This window comes from Drosophila subpulchrella, unplaced genomic scaffold (genome assembly GCF_014743375.2).
Source record: "Drosophila subpulchrella strain 33 F10 #4 breed RU33 unplaced genomic scaffold, RU_Dsub_v1.1 Primary Assembly Seq45, whole genome shotgun sequence".
Taxonomy (NCBI): Eukaryota; Metazoa; Arthropoda; class Insecta; order Diptera; family Drosophilidae; genus Drosophila; species Drosophila subpulchrella.
In genome coordinates, this window is record NW_023665660.1 from 751,024 (window position 1) to 772,747 (window position 21,724).

General features: G+C 39.8%; 1 long non-coding RNA gene across 1 annotated transcript; it reads left to right on the forward strand.

Moving 5' to 3' along the window:
• The first annotated feature begins 19,604 nt into the window (after positions 1-19,604).
• LOC119562424 lies at positions 19,605-20,888 on the forward strand. Its single transcript, XR_005221845.1, has 3 exons — positions 19,605-19,856; positions 20,437-20,579; positions 20,778-20,888. It is a non-coding gene; the product is annotated as an uncharacterized LOC119562424 (long non-coding RNA).
• The last annotated feature ends 836 nt before the right edge of the window (positions 20,889-21,724 follow it).

Here is a 21,724-nt window from a genome sequence, read left to right on the forward strand (position 1 = left end):
GCTTTTTTTTGACGTCTTTTCTCCGTCTGGGAAGTTCGTTTGATACAGCGCGCCACCAGTTTCTGAGCATTGAACGTCGTCTATCGAAATCACCAGAACTTCGTCAACAGTATTGCGACTTAATGGAGGAATACGAGAAATTAGGGCACATGTCCCCGGTTACTCATCCTTAACTGCACGAGCCTCACTATTACATCCTGCACTATTGCGTTTTCAAACCCACTAGTGAGTCTACCAAGCTCAGGGTGGTGTTTGACGCCTCCTGTCGGACTTCGAATTCAACATCGCTGAACGACTTGCTATGCGTTGGCCCAACAATCCAGAACGACCTGTACATGCAAATCCGAAAATTTAGGCTGTATGGCTACGTCATCAGGCAAGTACATCTTGACATTATCGATCGCAAGTACCATTACATTCTTTGGAGAGCATCCCCAAATGACACTCTGCGCACATATCAAGTGAATACAGTGACCTACGGCACCGCAGCGACACCATTTTTAGCAACACGTAGTCTAAATCATCTTTCTGATATCCATCGAGCTGACTGCCCAGTTGGCGCAGCCATCATAAAGTCATAATTTTACGTTGATGACTTACTTACGGGTGCAGACGACCTAAAGACGCTCCGCATAATTAAGAATCAAGTCACGGAAATTCTTCGTCGAGGGCACTTCCCTCTTACAAAAGGGCACTCAAATAATACTGGATTCATGGTAGTACACTCTAATAAGGAGCTCAGTTCGTGTGAAGAGGGATTAGCAAGCGCTCTCGGCGTTAACTGGATCCAACATGGAGATACACTATTCTTTAAGTTCACCCCAAGGAACCAGTCAACGATCATTACCAAAAGAACAATTTTATCCATCCCGTCGGCCTTGTTCGACCCTCTTAGACTACTCTCACCTCATATTATCGTCGCAAAAATACTCTTTCAATAACTTTGGCTCGCTTGCTTGTGCTGGAATGAGAGCGTACCACAGAATATACATACAGCTTGGAGCAAGTGTCTCGAGTCGTTCCAAACAGTCTCACTATTGTCGATTCCCCGCTATTATCTCCAACACAAGCCTCGATCACTTCATCAGGGCTTACGGTTGCTGCCTGTATCTACGCTCGGAGACATCGGGACTACCACAACTGAACTCGCAACGTCTATGTGGTTCACAGGGCCACCGTTCTTGACCCAACCAATATCCCAGTGGCCAAAGTCTCCAGAAACTATCCATATAAACTAAGAAGCTGCCAAGGCAGAGGAAGGAATAGCGCATTCTGTGAAACTATGATCAACAATCACGTTCTCCAGCATTTGACCCGCATTAGCTCCTACATATCACGGGGAGGTAAAATTGGCGAGGCATCGCTTACCCCAGACGAACTCCGTCCCGCATCGTGTACAACATTCAGAAAGACTGAAGAAGACTGAAAGACTTTCGCTCGCTACAGAAACCAAACCGCTTACAAGTCATTTAAAATATTTAACTCCATTTCTCGACAGCTCATCAGGATATGCCCTCATCTCTGTTGGAGGACGACTCTAGAGCGCCGACATTCCTGAATCTGAACGACTCCCGCTGCTGCTTTCTAGCAATGCGCACTTCACTTGGATAAATGTTCGGCACTTGCATCTACAGAATTGTCATGCAGGCTCGAAAGCTCTAGTCGCGATAGTCCGTCTGGAATACTGGATCGTCAATGCCACAGACCTCGCTCGTCGAGTTGTGCGTTCCTGTATGGCATGCGTTCAGTTTAAGCCTAAACTGGAGAACCAACTCATGGGATCGCTGCGACTAGAACGAGTGCAACCACAGCCACCGTTCCAAAATTGTGGCGTCGACTTCTGCGGACCGTTCAACACGTATTACCGCATCAGAAGAAAGGGTCCCATAAAGTCCTATATAGCCGCTTTCATTTGTTTAGCCTCCAAGGCAGTACCCACAATACGAATGCGAATTCCTCCCATACCAAAATTCTACCATCAACGATGGGAATGTATTTAGCTTTTGAGTAGTCCGCGACGTGTGCCGATGTTATGGTCAAAAGGAATAGCAGGGGTATGGGTGTAAACCTGTAATTCACTGTAATGTTTGTTCAAAACGGGGTAACCCACCACCAAGGCATGGAAAATGAAGCACGATTAAAAAAAATAATAGTAATAAAAAAACTTACGCCAAGTGGCTAGAGATAAAAGTAATAAAAAATTAAAAATTACCAGGCGAGCGATAACATGGTTATGCTTGGCCTACCTAGGGTTGTTCTTGTGGACCACCCTCCCCTTAATGAGGACTGTGGTCCCCATGTCCGCTTCGACAGTTTTTTCTTCACACAATGGTGAGAGCTTGTTGCCTAGTCGCCTGTTGGATTTTACCAGGACCCTGTTTTGTCGGGAAGCATTTTCCCTGTTTCGGAGCTTATCTTGGGCGTGTTTTATCTTATCCTGTACCTCGTATTGTGGGTCATTCGATTGTGTTTGATCCACGTCGGCTGGCCTCTTGTCGATGACCGAATGGATAGATTTGTTATATCTGGCAGTGGCCAGCAGAATTAGCTCAACGGTGTCACTAATGCCTTTATCAATCTTAAGACATCTAACAAGCTCTACCAGAGTGCTGTGGAAACGTTCCACTTGTCTGTTTGAGACACTGTGGAGGGGCTGTGCATTTGAGATGCTAAGTGTTTCACCAAGCTCATGTTTTTTGGATGTCTGTCATATTTTGCCTAAGCGCATGTCTTGCAATTAGCTACGATTTCACTCGCTAGCTTGGCCATTTTCGGGAAGTAGTACTCTGAGAGTACCTGCTTCACATTTTCTTGGGCCGATCAGTGAGCCCTGTTGTGCTCGACAGTGAGAACTTCTCGCATCTCAGCGACTGCAAAAATAACCGTCACACAGTTTTTGCAATGCCAAAATTTGGTGGCCGGGAATTGCCGAACCAATTCATCCTGTACCATCGCTAGCGTGTGCCAATCGCTAGAATGGCGTTTACGCCTTTTGGAACCAAATGTCCGCGAGCTCCTCTTTTGTTTCCGAGGAGTACGAAGCTGCGTTTTGACGGAAAGCGTGCTTCCTCCAGAGTTATCTGGTTATCTGGCATTGTTAACCTCCCTGTCACCTAATGTCCTAGAGATCATAGAGATGGGGCGTCCCTCTTGGGACAGCACTGCACCAATGCCGTAGGCTGAAGCATCTGTCGTTAGATCATACGCTTTGTTGTAATCTGGATAGCTGAGGATGACGTCCTCAGATGCTAGGATGTTACGCAGTTTCTTGAAGGCCCGTTGTTGCGCTTCGGAAAATGGTACCTGAATGTTCCTAGATCTATGCCTACTAACACTTCCATTTTCCCTTTTCAGTATGTTTGAAATGGGTCTCGCTATTGATGCAAAGTCTTTGATAAAGCATCTATAATAGCTGGCCAGACCTAGAAATGACCTTACCTCAAACACATTTTTGGGCTCTGGAAATTCTCTAATAGCCTTGACCTTTTCTGGGTCTGTCGCTGCACCGTTATTTGTGACGTTGAACCCTAGGAAGCTGACGCTTTTCTTAAAGAAACTGGATTTCTGCGCCGTTATCCTCATGTTTGCATCGTATAGGCTCTTTGGAACCCAATCCACGTGCTTCATGATCACTCTTATCTTCAGAAAAGATGATTACATCATCTACATAGACGTAGCAGAACTGGCCGATCTGCTTTCGCAGGATGTCGTTAATTGCCCGAATGAAAGTCTTCGGAACTCATACTTTCCTCCGATTACCGAGATCGATGATTTCTCACGGTCGCGTTCAGCGAGCGTAATTTGATGGTAGCCGGACTTCAGGTCGAGCGTAGTGAATTATTTGGCTTTGCCAAGGGTCCCCAATATCATTGAGATATTTGGCATGGGGTACCTGTCGGGTACCGTTTTTTCGTTTGGCTTGCGAAAGTCCAGTACCAGACGCATCTTTCTCTTGCCCGATTCGTCAGAGCCCTTTTTATCTACGACCTATGTTGGGTTATTGTAAGGGGACTTCGACTTTTGGTTTATGCCATTCTTAAGCAGTTCCTGAATTTCGCCGTTGACAAAGTCAGCTGCTCCCATAGGTTATGGGTATAACTTAGCATAAATAGGTTCTTCGCTAACCGTCCTGATTGTGGCGACCACGGAAATATTATAAGGAAGAGCCTTGTTCGGATCTGCAAAGGCTTTTTCTTTTGTCTAGCATTTAAAAAAAAAACGCCTTTTACCGAGGGTGGTGCGTTCGAGCAATATACGTTAGTGAAATTGACATCGGGACAAGTATGAAAGTCAATTCGCTCTACCTCGTTGCCACATTTGAGCTGACCGGAGGCCAGGCAAGGCGATACGCCGGCCTACTTTAATAAGTCCAGGCCGATGATCGCGTCAAAGGAGGTTAGGTCTGGTAAGATTACGAAGGTTGCCTTGAAGTTTAATATTGGCACGAAACATTTTTTCGTGATTGTGGTCACGCCATGAATTGCATGGATTGTAAATGGGGACTCGACCGGGCAGATGCCTTTCAATCCTTCATATGGACGGATGAATTTTTTGGCCACGCCCGTGCCCACTAGAAGTCTTATGTCGATACCCGCTACTCTTCGTCTGATAACGGGTAGCAGGGATTTTCCCCTAAAAAATTAATCGCGTGCGAGTCGGACTCGCAGATGGCGTCATCGTCTACCCTTTCCGCTGCACTGGAGGCTGCGTCGGCGTATGCCTTGTCAGAAGCCTCTTGTGAGGGCCCGAACGTCCAGACGCAGTCGTCTTCGCGTTCTGGTAAGCCGTAGCACGGGTGTAACATTTTGGACAGCGACGGATCCACGTCCATGGGCTCCGGTGTGCTTTCCGGAAGCCTGTCGCTGCGTGAAGCAGAGTGTACCTGCGCCTTGTAGTTTTTAGTAAAATTCGGGTTCTTCCCGGCACCAATTTGAGAATTTGTTTGTGGAGGGGCCTGTTGCCGTTCCTGTGCTTTTGGGAATTGCTTGCGCTCTCTATCCTCTTGGCTCCTCGCAAACGAAGTTGCAAGGGTGTACCTCTCCTGGTTAGATTCCACCTCTTGCGCCAAAGCGAGCGCTGACGGCATGTCTTTCGGCTTTGCCGAGAATAGCACGTCTGTGAGACTGCGCTTAAGTCCTGAGATGAATACCCGGACTGCATCATCCCGGAATTTGTCACATAAAACCTTTGCCGTTGACGCTTCGTAAGACATAGTGACTTTATTGGTAAGCACGGTGAGCTTTTTCTCAACCTCTTCATAGTATAGCAAGAGTGTGAGGCTTCCCTGTCTGAGGGTGCCCATCTCCTGCTCTTGTCACTGTACGTAAAATCGAGTCGATTTATGATCGCATCAAAATTCAACACAGTGCCAAACGAGGACAGCACGGCATCGGCAGGGCCACATATTTTACTACTAATAATAATAACCGCCTGATAGTAGCGCGAGCAATTTACATAATTTCTGGATATATAATATACGGCTACTGCCGATTGCCGCCAGGAGATGTATGCGACTTGTGCTCCCGTAAATTCGGGTAGGCACTTAACGGCGTCCAGGTGCTCGTCACATTTGACATTGTCTTTAATTTCTATAGGGTCATAGACCTTAACCTGAGAAGCTTGGGAGGGAGCGACTTGTACCGCATTAACTTGGGAGGTCATCTGATGTAGAGCTAAACGCAGTTAATTTTCCCTACGCCGACTTTCAAGGGCTGCTTCTTGAACGGCATGGTTAACGGACGCCTATATAGTGGCCGTCATTTGTTCCATGCTAAATGCCATGTTTGTAGCTGTGGGTCTGCTACCGCTTGCACTTTGTAGTGTAGAAAATCTGGTCGGCCCTTCGGTCTCGGACTCAGAGTCGCTGGAGAATAGTTTCTTATTCCTAGACTATAAAATCGCCCTAAAGAATTAATGCATGCTCAAGATGTGTGCCTATGCAAGAAATTGGGCTAGCGAGGGGTTCGCGGCGGCTAAGCCGCCGCCTCAGCAACGATGGATGAGAGCTCGTCGAACTGAGCTGTTGCCTTGCCAAGCAGTGACAAGGTGAGGCGTGCGCGGGGACTGAGCCTCCGCTATGGCAAACAAAGAAAATAAAAAACCACAAATTGCCACACAAGTGCATGCGCGGCCGTATCGGGTTCGCAAAAGTGGAGTGGGGAGACAATAAGACAACCAAGACTGCGAAGCTAATATCAAGAATTCGAGTATAAGCTGAATTAAATGCACACAATTAAACGAAGCAATGAGACGGGGTTTTTATTAATTATGATCAATCAGTATTCGAATCTTGTGCTAGTAATTATACCCGTTACTCGTAGAGTAAAAGGGTATACTAGATTCGTCGGAAAGTATGTAACAGGCAGAAGGAAGCGTTTCCGACCCCATAAAGTATATATATTCTTGATCAGGATCACTAGCCGAGTCGATCTTGCCATGTTTGTCTGTCCGTCTGTCCGGATGAACGCTAAGATCTCGGAAACTATAAGTGCTACAATACTGGGATAAGGCATGCAGATTACTGAGATTCCTGCGCAGCGCAAGTTTGTTTCACCAGAGTTCCACGCCCACTCTAACGCCCACAAACCGCCCAAGCCTGTGGCGCCCACAATTTTCATGCTAGATAAAAAATTTTAACTGAAATGTATTAATCTCGTCAATACCTATCGATTGATCCAAAAAAAAATTTGACACGCCCACTCTAACGCCCATAAGGCTTAAATCTGTCTACCGCCGGTAGGTGGCGTATTTAAATCTCGCTTTGCTGCTTGCATATCTCCATTTCACTTTGGTCCCTTAAGCTGAGTAACGGGTATCGAGTACCTCGACTATAGCGTTCTCCCTTGTTTATTCTTTAGCATCGGTTGAGATATTTAACTTCGTAATTTTCTGTATGGCTGCACCAAAATATTTATTTATTTATTCACAAAAAAGAAATTTAATATGCAAACAATACGCAATAATAAATATCTCGTAATAGCGAACTGTCACTATTAATTATATATTTTAATAACACATAATTATTATGTAAAAAATATATTATTATGTAAAAATATAGATATAATGTAATATATCTATATCAAGGGATTTGTCCCTCGCTGCAGTCACAATATTGAAGGGCCGGCTGGCCGTTGGTAATCCAATGCAGAGTCTTTGTACTAGTGGAGAGCTACTTTAAAACGTAGGTGGGCGCGAGGGTGTTCCTCGCTATAGTTTCTTCTTAGACGGGCCACTTGGCCGTAAACCATCTGTTGCAGAATTATGAAGATTATGCTGGAAGGAAACTATCCTCCTTTTCTTGCTGGCCTAGAGACACAGTCAAGATCAAATCAATACATATTTAACGGCAGTTGATGGAGTTGTTTTGCAGATAACTTCTGTTCTTTATTTAATGAATGCCAAATGGGAACTGACTTAAAGCTAACACAAATTGAACTTCATAGCGGCCACGCTAATATGCTGTGTTTGCCGGCTATGCATGGGCATCAGGCCTGACGCTGTGTCAGCAGTTTGGCCGGAGCGAGCTCTTGGACGATCGGTCATCGCCGTCGCCCGGTTAACTTAGTTAACTTATACACTTTGCAAGGTCGGAAACGCATCCTTCTACCTGTCACATATGTACTTTCCGACGAATCTATTATACCTTTTTGCTCTACGAGTAACGCGTGTAATGATGTATAGCTAATTCAAAAGTATTTTATTTTATCTTAAATAAACTTTAAGTGCAGTTAATCTGGTTCAATAATTATTATTAAATAGAGTGAAAGGGAATTACAAATTACATAATACATACATACAATGTACATTAATATGAACAATAAATAAATTAAGCAAAATTACAAATATATGTATATTTGACTGTCAAAGCGAACGGTCGTGTTTTTTTTTTGCGCTCCGAATTTTTATTTGTTTTCGTGTTTGCCTAGGACGGCCTAAATCAAACCACTTAATATTCGGTCCTTAAATTGATTAGGATCACTATTTCGTTCGCTTCGACAGTGAATTTATTCTATTTTGTGCAAATTCTGGGTAAATCCATTTACAATTTGAATTTTATGTTCTGTTTTTTGCTTTTGTGATTAATATTGCTTTGTGCGTTGTCTATAGAAGCTGCAGTGCTATTTTGTGTTGTTGTTTTCTGCATGCATTACGCTACCGCTCTCCCGCATACTCTCTCTATATTTTGTTTCTGTGATTTCTATTGTTTTCTTTTGTGCGCTGTCCGTCGTAGCTACCGTGCTGATTGGTGTTGTTGTCAACTGCATTACGTTCCCGCTCTCTCGCACTCCCTCTCTTAACTTTTTTTTCTGATTCCCTTAAGTGTACAGTGCTCTTCTCGCACTTTTAACTGTTTGCTTGAAATTTTTGATCTTTATGATCCTTTTGTACAGTGATCCGAATAACACAAACTATGCATACTTTTGTCTGATCTATTAAAAAATGCCATCAATTAATCAGAGCTGACCAGTCAAAACTGACGTTTTGGCTGTATGAAAAAATGGCGCATACCCAACCAAGTGTGCCGGGTATACCGGTCGAACTAGTTATGCCCTGGCTAAGGGTCATAACTTATTATATTGTTGTGACTTTGTGTAGAAGTTGCGCACGAGATGAGATCTTGTATGCGTCAAAATAAAGGTGGCTTAAAGGGAGTAATTAATAGCTTCGGCGTAGCTAGAGATACTTTTCGCCGTGCAGATGAGTTACTCTCAACGCTGGATTCACAATTTAATACCCTCAAGCTATTGGATGAGTCTACAAAGCGGTCCACCACAACTAATCCGCAAATGTGACTAGGATCCGCAGCTAAAAAAGATATAGACAAACAGCAATCTGAATCGTCTGCAAATGACTCACCAGTTCCTTCTTCACTTAATATCATAACACCGTCAGTTAATACTGAGCCTATTCTACCGGCACAAGTTGGCTCTGCAGAAACACAATCTGCTGCACCAAAATCCCTATTAGTGGTTCTGCCAAAAAACAAATATTTGTTTCTCGGCTTTCCTCTGACCAAACGGCCTCCGAGGTGTTGGACTATTTACAACATAAAACAAGGGTAAACAAATATTACCGTTGAAAAATTTAATTTAACCTATGGCAGGGACACCTTGTCTTTTAAGATCTCTTTTCCAAGCGAGCTCTTTTCAACCATATGTTCTGCAGATTTATGGCCTGCACTTATGGTGGCGAAGGAATTCGAAACTAGGAATAGGAATTCAAGTAAAAGAAAAAGGCCTGTAGAAACAAGACACGTCAGTAGTGTCGCAGCTTTATCTTCCAACGTAGCACCTTCTTCAATAAACTAAAAACTAGCTTAACTCTTTCATATCAGTATACCAAAGGCTAAAGCTTATTAATTGTATTCTGATAGTCTTTCTTTTGCATCTTACATTACTGTGTTTACTGAGACCTGGTTAAAATGGGATATCCTTAACTCCGAAATTTTTCCTGGTAAGTACACCATTTATAGGCATGATAGAACGTCTAGGCGGCGAGGTGGAGTCTTAATTGCCGTGAACTCCACCCTCGTATTGAGGAATTTAATTTGACTGAACTTGTATGTGTAAATTTTTATTTACATCACCTGTTTTTAGTTTTATATTTTAGTTTACATACATCACCTGCTGGTACATTCCGCCTGCATGTGGGTTCCTGGAGTATTTAAATCATCTTTTCGCTATACAGGCAGTCTCAAAAAAGCTGTCCAATAGAGACCATCTTGTAGTTCTGGGAGACTTGAATATACCTGGAATTACGTGGTCTACAGATGAAAAAACGAATGCCTTACTTCCTTTAGCTCATATTGATTTCACTGAAGGTTTGCTTGACATAGCTTTATCTGAAGTTAACTATATTACAAATTTCTTAGGCCGTTTACTGGACCTGTGCTTTGTAACTGCGTGTTTCTGTCCAAAGTAGGACCTCTTAATCAATCCGAAGATCCATGTCATCCAGCCTTCGAGGTCTCAATCGACACTGGTGCTGTGTTAGAAGAAAAATCAGAGAAGTCAACTAAGCGACTACATTGTTTCCGAAAGGCTGACTTTCAGCGGCTAAGTCTTTATATATAAGGCTTTGATTGGTCCGATCTCTATTCATCCCATAATATGGATGATGCTATAAATATTTTTTATAGTACAGTAAATTCGTTTTTCAATTTTTGTTGTTTTATTATACTATACGTCAGTCTCCAACAAGCTACCTTGGTTTAGTAAAGAGTTGACATACCTAAGAAATAAGAAGTCCAGACTTTATAAGAAATTCAAAGATACCGGTTCTCAATCTATTTATTCTAGATACTTAAGTGATCGGTATAGTTTTACCGAGCATAACTCTCTGTGTTACAAAAACTATTTAAATCGTTGTAAAGTTCAATTCTGTCCCACCTTAAATGATCACCTGGTCCTGATGGTATTTATGGCTGCGTGCTTAGATATTGTGCGGAGGCTTTATGCAAGCATCTTTTCAAATTATTTACCTTATCTTTAGAATCTTGACAATTTCCCAATATGTGAAAGGAATCGTTTGTAATTTCTCTCCACAAGAAGGATAGCAAAGTTGAAGCATGCAATTATAGAGGTATCTCTAAATTGTCAGCGATCCCAAAGCTCTTTGAAAATAGTATTACTCCCCACTTGCAGCACCTCTGTAGGTCAGTTATATCTCCGTGTCAACACGAGCTTATAAAACGTACATTAACAACCACTATCTTTTTGGAACTTGGATCATTTGAAATAAAGGGATTTAAAAATCATCTTCAAACAGACACCATTTACAATGACTTTAGTAAAGCATTTGACTCTGTTTATCACGCTCTTCTGGTTAGAAAACTGGATTTATTAGGGTTCCCAGTTGTCTTTTGAGAATCTCAATAGCAGAACACAAAGAGAATTTTTTTAAAATTCTCTCTCTTGTATACTTCACGTTACCTCCGGTGTCCCAAAAGGGAGCCACCTGGAGCCGCTACTTTTTACTTTATTTATAAATGACCTTCCCTCAGTTATAACTCATTCTCGTACTTATGTACGCAGATGATGTTAAATTATGCCTGCAGTACAAGGATACTTCTTGCCAGTCGAACTTACAATTCGATTAAAATAATTTTCAAACATGGTGCACTGACAATTTTCTGGACTTAAATGGCTCTAAGTGTAAGGTAATGACTTTTTGTCGGGTCAACCCTCAATATGTGACATACACACTGAGTGATGGCTCATTGGATAAAATAATTCTAGAAAACGATCTTGGCATTCTTTTGGACCCAAGACTAAAATTTGCTAATCATATTTCGTCCATGGTAAATAAAGCTAGGGGTGCGCTGGGCTTTATTAAAAGGTGGTCAAAGGAATTTGATGATCCTTTTATTACAAAGACCTTATTTATTTCTCTTGTCCGCCCGATACTTGAGTATGGATCTCCCGTCTGGAGTTCCCAACACGGAATTCATGTTGATCATATCGCATCTGTGCAGAAAAACTTTTTGATATTTGCTTTAAGGTGCCTAAACTGAGATGCAAACCTGATTTTACCTTCTTATTCTAGTAGATTACTCCTAATTAACTTACCCTTCCTAGCCAACCGCAGAACGATGCTTGGAACAGTCTTTATTTATAACCTTATTCGAGGCGAAATTGATAGCCCCGACTTTTCTGTTCCATGCAGATTAACAAGAAATTACATTCCCCTAATTTGAAATCATTGTAGATCTAACTCAGACTTGCATAACCCTTTCAGAGTATTATGTTCTGACTATAATAGACTTTATCCTATTATCTCAAAATCTGACTCTCTGCCTCATGCAACAGATACCTTATTTTTATACCTGTCACTCGTAGAGTAAAATGTTATACTAGATTTGTCGGAAAGCATGTAACAGGCAGAAGGAAGCGTTTCCGACCCCATAAAGTATATATATTCTTGATCAGGATCACTAGCCGAGTCGATATCTCGGATATCGCAGCGCAAGCTTGTTAAGCGAATATGCCACGCCCACTATAACGCCCACAAGCAGCCCAAACCTGTGGCGCCCACAATTTTCATGCTAAATAAAAAATTTTAACTAAAATGTATTAGTCTTGTCAATACCTATCGAATGATCCAAAAAAAATATTGCCACGCCCACTCTAACGCCCATAAACCGACCAAACCTGTGGCGCCCACAATTTTCATGCTAGATACAGATAGATAAATTTTAACTTAAATGTATTGGTCTCGTCAATCAAAAAAAAGATAAAAAAAAAGTTTGCCACGCCCACTCTAACGCGCATAACGCTTAAATCTGTTTACCGCTCATATAACCATATATTGAGATCGCGGGTAAGTGGAGCATTTCAATCTCGCTTTGCTGCTTGCATATCTCCATTTCCCTTTGGTCCCATTGGCTGAGTAACGGGTATCTGATAGTCGAGGTACTCGACTATAGCGTTCTTCCTTGTTTGTCCCGCACCCGTATAATTAGAATGGGCGATTTTCCATCAGAGAAATTGAAAGAAATTAAATAGGTCATAGATCATGATGAGAACTATTTTTTAGCAATGCCGACATGTGTTGAGAGAGTGTTTCAGCGTAATATCAGCCATATAACTTAAAATGTCAGCAAACATCGGTTTTTTGTATTCTTAGCTATACCGCGGAACCTGTTGGTGATGAAATACAACTTTGTATGGGGCTTTGGCTCTGTGTACCATTGTACCTGTGTTATCTGATCGTTCCTATGAGAGCTATTTGATAAAGTGATCTGATTTTTTAAGATTTTTTTTAAAATTCCTAAATATTTAAATATTGACAGGCGCAAGAGTAAAAGTTAATATGTCAAAAAACACCGAAGTTCTCAATGTTTTACATTAAAAAAAAATTTTTTTAATATATATATATAGTTGTCCGATCCGGATCCTTTCGACTTATATAAATAGAACTTTTGAGATGGGTTCTTCCCGGCAGGGAGGCTAATCAAGAATATATATACATTATGTGGTCGGAAACGTCTCCATCACTGCGTTGCGAACTTATGACTGGGACAAGGGAATAAAAAGATGCCAAGAAGATGTCACAGACTTAGATTTATTGGCAGCGAATAGTCCCAACGTATTATAAAATGTTGCTATTAAAATCTCCGGCCAGAATTATGTCTTCGTATGCAGCAGACAACTCGGATAAAATGATTGTAGTAGCGCGATAGTCTAACAGGAACAATATAGGTTAGGCGGCTTACCAAATCTACGGAATCAATATCGCCTCTGATAAGATTATGCATGAAAATAGTACCAAGCATATTTCTACGATTTACTAAAGTAGGCAAATTAATCAACATCAACTACTACTACTCGAGTAAGAAACCGGACGTTTTGACCCCACTTCAAACCACGTAAGGCAAAAAGAAGAAATTGTTTCTGTACGGACTCTATGTGCACTTGATACTTTTGACTCCAAACCGAAGAACAATATTTAAAATTAGGACGGACAAGGGAGGTAAGTAATAATTTGGTTGTGTATGGATCATCAAATTCTTGAGACTAACGCTTTATAAAACCAAGAACACTTATAGCTTTATTTACAGTAGAGGTTATGTGGGAGTCAAATTTAAGTTTTGGATCCAGGAGAACACCTTAACCGTTAACTGCAAGCAAGAACCAGACTCAATATTATTATATGATAAACAAAGCTTAACATCATTAGCACACTTTAGTACACGAGAGTGAGTTTCGATAGAGGGAAGATCATTTATAAACAGAGTAAACAGCAAAGGGCCTAAATGACTGCCCTGAGGCACTCCAGATGTCACGTTAATCATCTTGGAAACAGCGTTTTTGAATAAAACCCTCTGAGATCTACCATTCAAAAAACTTGAAATCCAAATTCCAAAAACTGGAAACCCGAGCTAATCTAATTTGAATAAAAGAAGAGAGTGGCTTACAGGGTCAAAGGCTTTACTAAAATCTGTATAAATAACGTCTGTCTGCAATTTTTTTGTTAAATCCATCTATTACAAAAGATGTCAATTCGAGCAGGTTAGTAGTGGTTGACACGTTGATATCAGAGAGGATCACAAATGTTGCAAATGAGAAGTAATAATGCGATCAAAAGTTTTAGGAATTGCAGACAATTTAGAAATACCTCTACACTTCTGGACATCCACCTGCGCACCCTCTTTGTGCAGTGGAATGATAAAAGAATCTTTCCAAATAGTTGGCGAACCAGATGATGAGACTATTTTTTAGAAATGCCGTCATGTATTGAGACAGTATTTCAGCATAAACTTTTAATATATGCCAAATTATGTGGGCCAAATAATTTAAAATGTCAGCAAACATCGGTTGTTTTGTATTCTTAGCTTTACCGCTTTACCTGTATGTGATGAAAAAATGTTTTGGTGGGACTTTTACACAGGAGCACCCACATATCTTGGAAAACTAGAAATGGTTCGTGGAAATTTCACAAAGTTCAATTTTGTGTTCCTGTGTAATTTATGTCGAAACAATACATAGACCGTTTTATTTAATTTTTGGTTAGCATACACGGTAGTAAATTGAAATAATATAGCATTTATAGCTTATAAGCTTTTAGTTTTTTAAAAATCGGAAAGCTCTGTACATACAATGCATACTTCGGCGTGCCAAAGTTGTCTTCCATTCTTGTACAAACTAATTTTGTTATCTAAACTGAAATTGCATCTTTATGTTTAAGCCAAAAAATGTTTAAAAAATAGATTCACTTCTTTCCGTCACACCCGTCTCCAACATCCAAGTATACTTCTAGTGAAAGCAAGAATCCTGAAAACATCCCTTCAGTTCTGCAGAAGGCTCGGAGTGACATGTCAGACGGCAAAAAACTTGTTTTTTTTTTGTGCCTAAGACTCTGTGCCGTTGTTGACGTCAGCAGAGAAGACGGTGCAGCTTAGAAGACTGCCGACAAAAGCGGTCGCGTAACAAAGAGAGGCAGATATTCTGAGATTTCTCTCTCTTTCTTTGTCTTATAACCTGCCTGCCCCCGCGCTCGCAGAGATAAATTTCAGCCGGTCCGTTATTCGTTATTATACACGTTACTTGTAGAGTAAAAGGTTATACAAGATTCGCCGGAAAGTATGTAACAGATAAAAGGAAGCGTTTCCGACCCCATAAGTATTCTTCTATCATATATTCTTGATCAGGATCACTAGCCGAGTCGATCTAGCCATGTCCGACTGTCTGTCCGTCCGTATGATCGCTGAGATCTCGGGAACTACGAAAGCTAGAAAGGATGGGGACTTGGTATGTAGATTCCTGAGCTTTTTGCGCAGCGCAAGTTTGTTTCAGCAGGGTGCCAGGCCCACTCTAACGCCCACAAGCCGCCCAAAACTGTGGCGCCCAGAATTTTCATGCTAGAAAAAAATGTTTACTGAAATGTATTAGTCTGGTCAACACCTATCGATTGACCCATAAAAAAGTTTGCCATGCCCACTCTAACGCCCACAAACCGTCCAAAACTTTGGCACCCACAATTTTCATGGTAGAAAAAATTTTTAACTGAAATGTATTAGTAACTGTAACTGTAACGACCATAACGCTTAAATCTGTCTGCCGCCCACATAGCCGCATATTGTGATCGCTTTGCTGTTTGCATATCTCCATCTCCCTTGGGTCCCTTTAGCTGAGTAACGTGTATCTGATAGTCGAGGAACTCGACTAAAAGCGTATACGATTCCTTGATGTATTTTTATAGTAAGCAGGAACAAAATTCTGTGAAGAATAGACTTAAATCAAGATTTGAAATGGCTTAATTCTTTTACACCAGTAGGAAATAGCGCCACACTCGAAAAACGTTATTCCGCAGGTTAAATTTTTCCAAGACACTACAATAGAAAAACATAACAATCGTATGTGGTTTTTGAAAATACAATAAATTTATATCACGATGGACTTCAATCCACGTAGTGACAAATTGGAGAGACCTAGAGAGTGTGCGAAGCTGACTACTATATATAAACAAAGAATCGTCCGATCGTTACGATACTTCAATCGAAAGGAATCACAATAACTAAAAGGGTTGTATTCCAAAACTTAAAAAAATCAATTGGTTTTGGGACAAAGTGCGATGATAGTGTAAAAGTGCAAATTTAGAAGATTTGATCTGTTGGGGCACAAGTTCATTAGTTTTATTGTATTCTCACTTAAAATACGCGTCAAATGACACCTCATTTATTAAATTCCAATGCTCCGTTCAAAAGTTATATGCAAAACAAGATTTTGGAGGACTTCTTAAGATGAACATTTTATTTTGTTTGTTAGTTTGTCCCAAAAATTTATTTTAGGATCCTAAAAATTCTAGACGATGATATAAAGCTTATTATAGGAATATTTATGTTACCACTCTTCGAAAAACTCTCTAGTTTGGCGGGAAAAAAGCTATTTATAGCTAAATTTCGCACACCCGTAACTTGTGAACTACTATTTGTCTAAGTACCACCGTTTAAAAACCGATTTATTGTGGGTAAACATATTTTTACTGTTAACAATTTTTTTTTATTAAAATTTGTTTGCTTTTTTATTTCTTAAAAACGGCTCTAAAGATTTTAGGCTTATCCTCGAAGTGTATAGCCCTTGAGATTCCTTAACTTTTGACATACGAAACCTTGTTGTATAAAGTCACGTTATAAACAAGAATAGACACATTTACCAGCTCAGAACATCTAACACTTCCTGAGAATGGAACTTTTTTTCGTAACGAAACTTTTTATTAGTGTCCTGAAAATTCTAGATGATGTTAAACAGCTTAATATAAGAATCTTTAGTTCTACCACTTGTGGAAAAACTTGCTAGTTTGGCGGCAAAGCAGCTATAAATCGCTAATTTTCGTACACCCGTAACTTGTGAATTTCGAAAGCTACATGCTTGTGCTGTACGTCGTTAGAAAGGTATTTTAAAATTCTTTGTACGCCTTTCTAACGTGATATGTCTACAATGTTTTTTTTATTCAGATTTTTTTGTTTTTTTTTTACTTCTTAAAAACGGTTCTTACGATTTTGGGTTTATCCAAAAAGTGTATAGTCCTTGAGATTTCTCAACTTTTGACATGCGACACGCTGTTGTACAAAGTAACGTTTTAAAGTTAGTAATTAACAAGAGTGGCCACAAATTTTTATTTTTTAAAAACGATTTCGGTTACAACTTTAAACTGTATAGCCCTCGAGGTTCCCCAACTTTTGACAAATTGAATTTTGTATGTGCGTATCTAAACGTTATTTTAGGGTCATGGAATCATTTAAATTGCAAGGATGGCCACATATTTTTATTTTTTTAAAACGATTTTGGTTACAACTTTAAACTGTATAGCCCTCGAGGGACCCCATCTTTTGACATCGTTGAATTTTATATGTGCGTATCCAAACGCTTTTTTAGGGTCATGGAATCATTTAAATTGCCATTCACAGTTCCATATAAGAAACTTGAACTCTACGGCTACGGATTAAATACAAGGTGAGTTCCAAAGTAAACAGGACTTTAAAAAAAAAGACAGAACAAATAGTTTCTTCGGCAAAATCAATTTATTTTATTTAAAATAGTCTTCTTCTGCTTTAATACAGCGTTTTGCACGGTCCAAAAGCATGTCGAACGAGTGTTTTAGCTCGTTGCCCGGTATGGCCGCCAGTATGCCGGTGCAAGCCTTTTGAATGGCCTCTACGTCTGCATAACGCTTTCCTTTCATCGGCAAATGCATTTTTCCGAAAAGGTAGAAGTCGCACGGTGCCATATCAGGTGAATACGGGGGGTGGTTGATGGTTAAAATGTGATTTTTGGTCAAATAGTCGGACATAAGCGTCGATCGATGAGACGGCGCATTATCGTGCAACAAACGCCAACTTACATCTTCGCCATATTCGGGCCGAACATGTCGAATACGGCGCACCAAACGCTTCAAAACTCCAAGGTAGAATACCGCATTAACGTTTTGCCCGGGTGGAAAAAATTTTTTGTGGACAATACCCTTGGAATCATAAAAACAAATCAGCATTGTCTTCACTTTTGACTTCTCCAGGCGCGATTTTTTGGGTTTCGGCTCGTCCGGCGCCTTCCATTCAGCACTCTGGCGTTTCGTTTCGGGATCATATTGAAAACACCACGTTTCGCCACCAGTCACAATCTTGTAAAGGAAGTTCGGGTCTTTTTTTGCCTCTTTAATGATGTCCTTCGAATGTTGAATTCTGAGCAATTTTTGGACGTCAGTCAATTTGTGCGGAACAAACCGTGCACACACCTTTTGTAAGCCCAAATGTTCGGTCAAAATGCGATAAATCGATGTTTTGGAGATGTTAATTCTATTTTCATGAACTTCAATGATGATTTGGGCTGATTTTTTATGAATTCACGCACAGTTTCGATGGAATTTTTGTTGATCACGGATTTTGGTTGGCCCACATGTTCATCGTCATTTATGTCCTCACGACCACTTTGAAAACGTTGAAACCACTCGTGCACTCTGCTACGGGATAGGCAATCATCGCCATAAACTTGTTTCATCAATTGAAACGTTTCGGTAAAAGTTTTACCAATTTTTAAGCAAAATTTAATGTTGGCTCTTTGTTTGAAGCTCATTTTCGCACCGATGACAAAAACATACTGACACTTAAAACGCAATAACCTCACTTCCAATAGATGAAATGTCATGAATTTTTTACTGGAAGTCGATAAATGATAGCAGATTCTAACGCATCAGTTGACATATAGATGGCGCCACTAGAAGGCGCTAGATTCAAAAAGTCCTGATGTATAAAACAAAAACTTATAATATCAAACATAAACACCTCTTATAGAGGTAGAAATCTAGTGACGATCGCACCTTCAACAAACAAAAGTTCTGATATCGACTTTTGGGAAGAAAATATGATCTACACAATAAATACTTTCTAATCTTTTCACATTCGGCACGCTGCAATTCAATATACATGTGTTTTTCTCATTTGACACGCTTTATCCGAATCGTAAAGCTACACACAGGCATAATGAATTTCAGCGTGCCGAATGTACAAAATTTAAAAAATGTATTTATTTAGTACGCAGTACTACTAGTACTAATACAACTCCAAGCGTAGGAGTTAATATGTTAAAAACACCAAAGAAATAATGAAAAATTTTTATCTCCGATTATTCTTATGGGAGCTATAAGACATAGTTGTCCGATCCGGCTGGTTCCGACTAATATAGTTTCTGCAAAAGAAAGAAAGGTAGTATCCCTGCAGTTCCACAATTGAGTTAGGCGCCTAATCGGCACGAAGCCGACTGCGACGTCGGCAGAGCAGCCAGCGACGCCGGCAGAGCTGAGCGCAACGGCGGCAAAGAGACGCGCTCTCAGTCGGCGTCCGCAAAGAGAACGCACAAAAAGTACTTTTGGGCTCTCCCTGTCTCGCCATGTCTGAGCTGGAAAATGCGGGTGAAGGCAAGGAGGCTCAGCAATTAAAATATATAGACTTTTGTGCACCCTTGCCTTTTAAATAATGCGACACTTTTTCGTAAATGTTAACACAACCAATTAAAATTATAGGTTTGGGTTTTAAAATATTTGTATTATTCATTAATATGTGTGTAAGTTTTAAAAATATATTTTTATATAACGATTTGCATAGTCGGATATGTCTATAAATACCCTGCTTCTAAGTGCAAGATGCATAGACCAAACGGGACATGCCAAAAAAACAGAACAACAACGGATTAGCGGAACCGTTGTTGTTGTTGCTTGTTGTTTTTCTGGAAGGCACGCGCCTTTTTTCGTCTTTTTCACTTGCGTTTACTTAAGTGAAGGAGTTAGAAGTGACAGAAATCTACGAGCAATTAACTTTGTCAAATTCAATAGTGTCTTAAAATTGAAATAGAAACAATTCCCAGGTAAGTCGTTCGCGGACCAACAGTCTGAAAACAGTGAGACTAAAAAACAAGATAATCTATACTTAAAATAAGGGAAATACAAGATTCCCAAAAAAACACGTGGCGGAAAAAAAATATCTGTGAAAAATATTAATTTTTGATGTGAAAAGCAACAAATGGTGCATATAATAAACAAATAAACAAATCTGTGAAAGCATTTAAAAATCTTATTGAGTGCAAAGTTTCTAGGGACAAAAAATAAGAGATGTTTGTTTTTGAAACTTATGTTTGTGGTTAAAATTCGTTAAAAATTAATATTAATAACATTAAACCACAATTCTTACTTTTGTGTACGTAAACAAACGTGGCTATTTAAATAAAAATCTCAAACATCTCTTATTTTCAGTCCCTGGAAAAGTGTTATTTTTTTCCGCATCTGCAAAACCAATGAATGTTTTAATAAATAATAAAAAATACATAAATAGTGTGTGCTATATTTTTCTTAATAATTTTTTACAACAAAATAAAATAAATCAAGTGACCGAAAACAAAAGTTTGCAAATTTCTTCTCGATATTTTTTTAATTTTCTTATATTTTTAGACAAGGCTGATGGTAAAAATGGATGGCTAAGTCAATCCATTTTAAGCATATTATCCGAGGAACTTGTTCTGTCCCACAACTTGGAGGGGGCCAAAACAAGAAGAAGCTCAAAGTCTACCCAAATTTCGTCCGCGCTTTGTTAAGTAAGTTTTTATTGGGGCCGAAAGTAACTATTGTTTGTAAGTTTAATTTTTAAATGACTTCTGGGATTTTTACATTGAATACCAAAGATAACACATCTTTTAATTTAAATAAAACTTACAAATAATGATTACTTTCGATCACTCGTTTTTATTTTCGTCTCGTTCTATTTTCAAAACTAATTTTTCTTCTAATACTAGATTCAATCGCTCTGGTGGAGCCCTCGGAGCCTCCCGAAAAGGCACTGCAAAAAGCAATGAGGTGCGTGAAAAACCAGATGCTGAAGAACCGACGACTCCGATATCACCGGGAACCCCCGAACTGAAATTTTAAATAAAAATAAATAAAAATAAAAATTACAATTGAAATTATATTTGCTGCTAAGCGCTCAACGGGTGCCGAATGTGTGCCTTTTCTACTGCCTAATCCAGCGCTCAACATGTGCCGAAAGTGTGCCTTTTCTACTGCCTAATCGAGCGCTCAATGGGTGCCGAATGTGTGCCTTTTCTACTGCCTAATCGAGCGCTCAACGGGTGCCGAATGTGTGCTTTTTCTACTGCCTAATCCGTTGGTTCCATTTTCTGTGCACCACATATTAAAAATATAAAGAGATAGAAACACACACTTTTGATGCACCTAGCAAAATCAAATAAGATTCAAAAGGATTCCAAATTTAAATAATAATTTATAAATTAATAGTTTTGCAAAAACACAAACCACAACAGACAAGGCAACAGCGCAACAGCACAATAGGCAAGAGTCACCATTAACTGCTTTGATATTTTTACTAGTAAACACACATCTGCAAGATTCTGCAGCTAATTTTAGAACTTTTAACACCTTAAAAGTAAGCCAAGCACACAAACATACATACCAATTTTTGGATTTTCTTGGAACACAACTACATCTTTAACTAAACATAAAATAGACTTTTACAAAATACACAAAAAAGGGTTATTCGATCAAATAAGTTTTACGAAAAAACTTTGACAGGAATGTTAACTAATATCTCTATTTAAATTAAATTCCTTCAATTTCAAAATGCAGTCTAAATAAATAAAATCGGAGCACTCAATCTAACGTGTGATCTGATTAAAGGGCCATTTGAATTATAAGAACCACTTCCTGAGCGCAGCTGCGTTGCGAA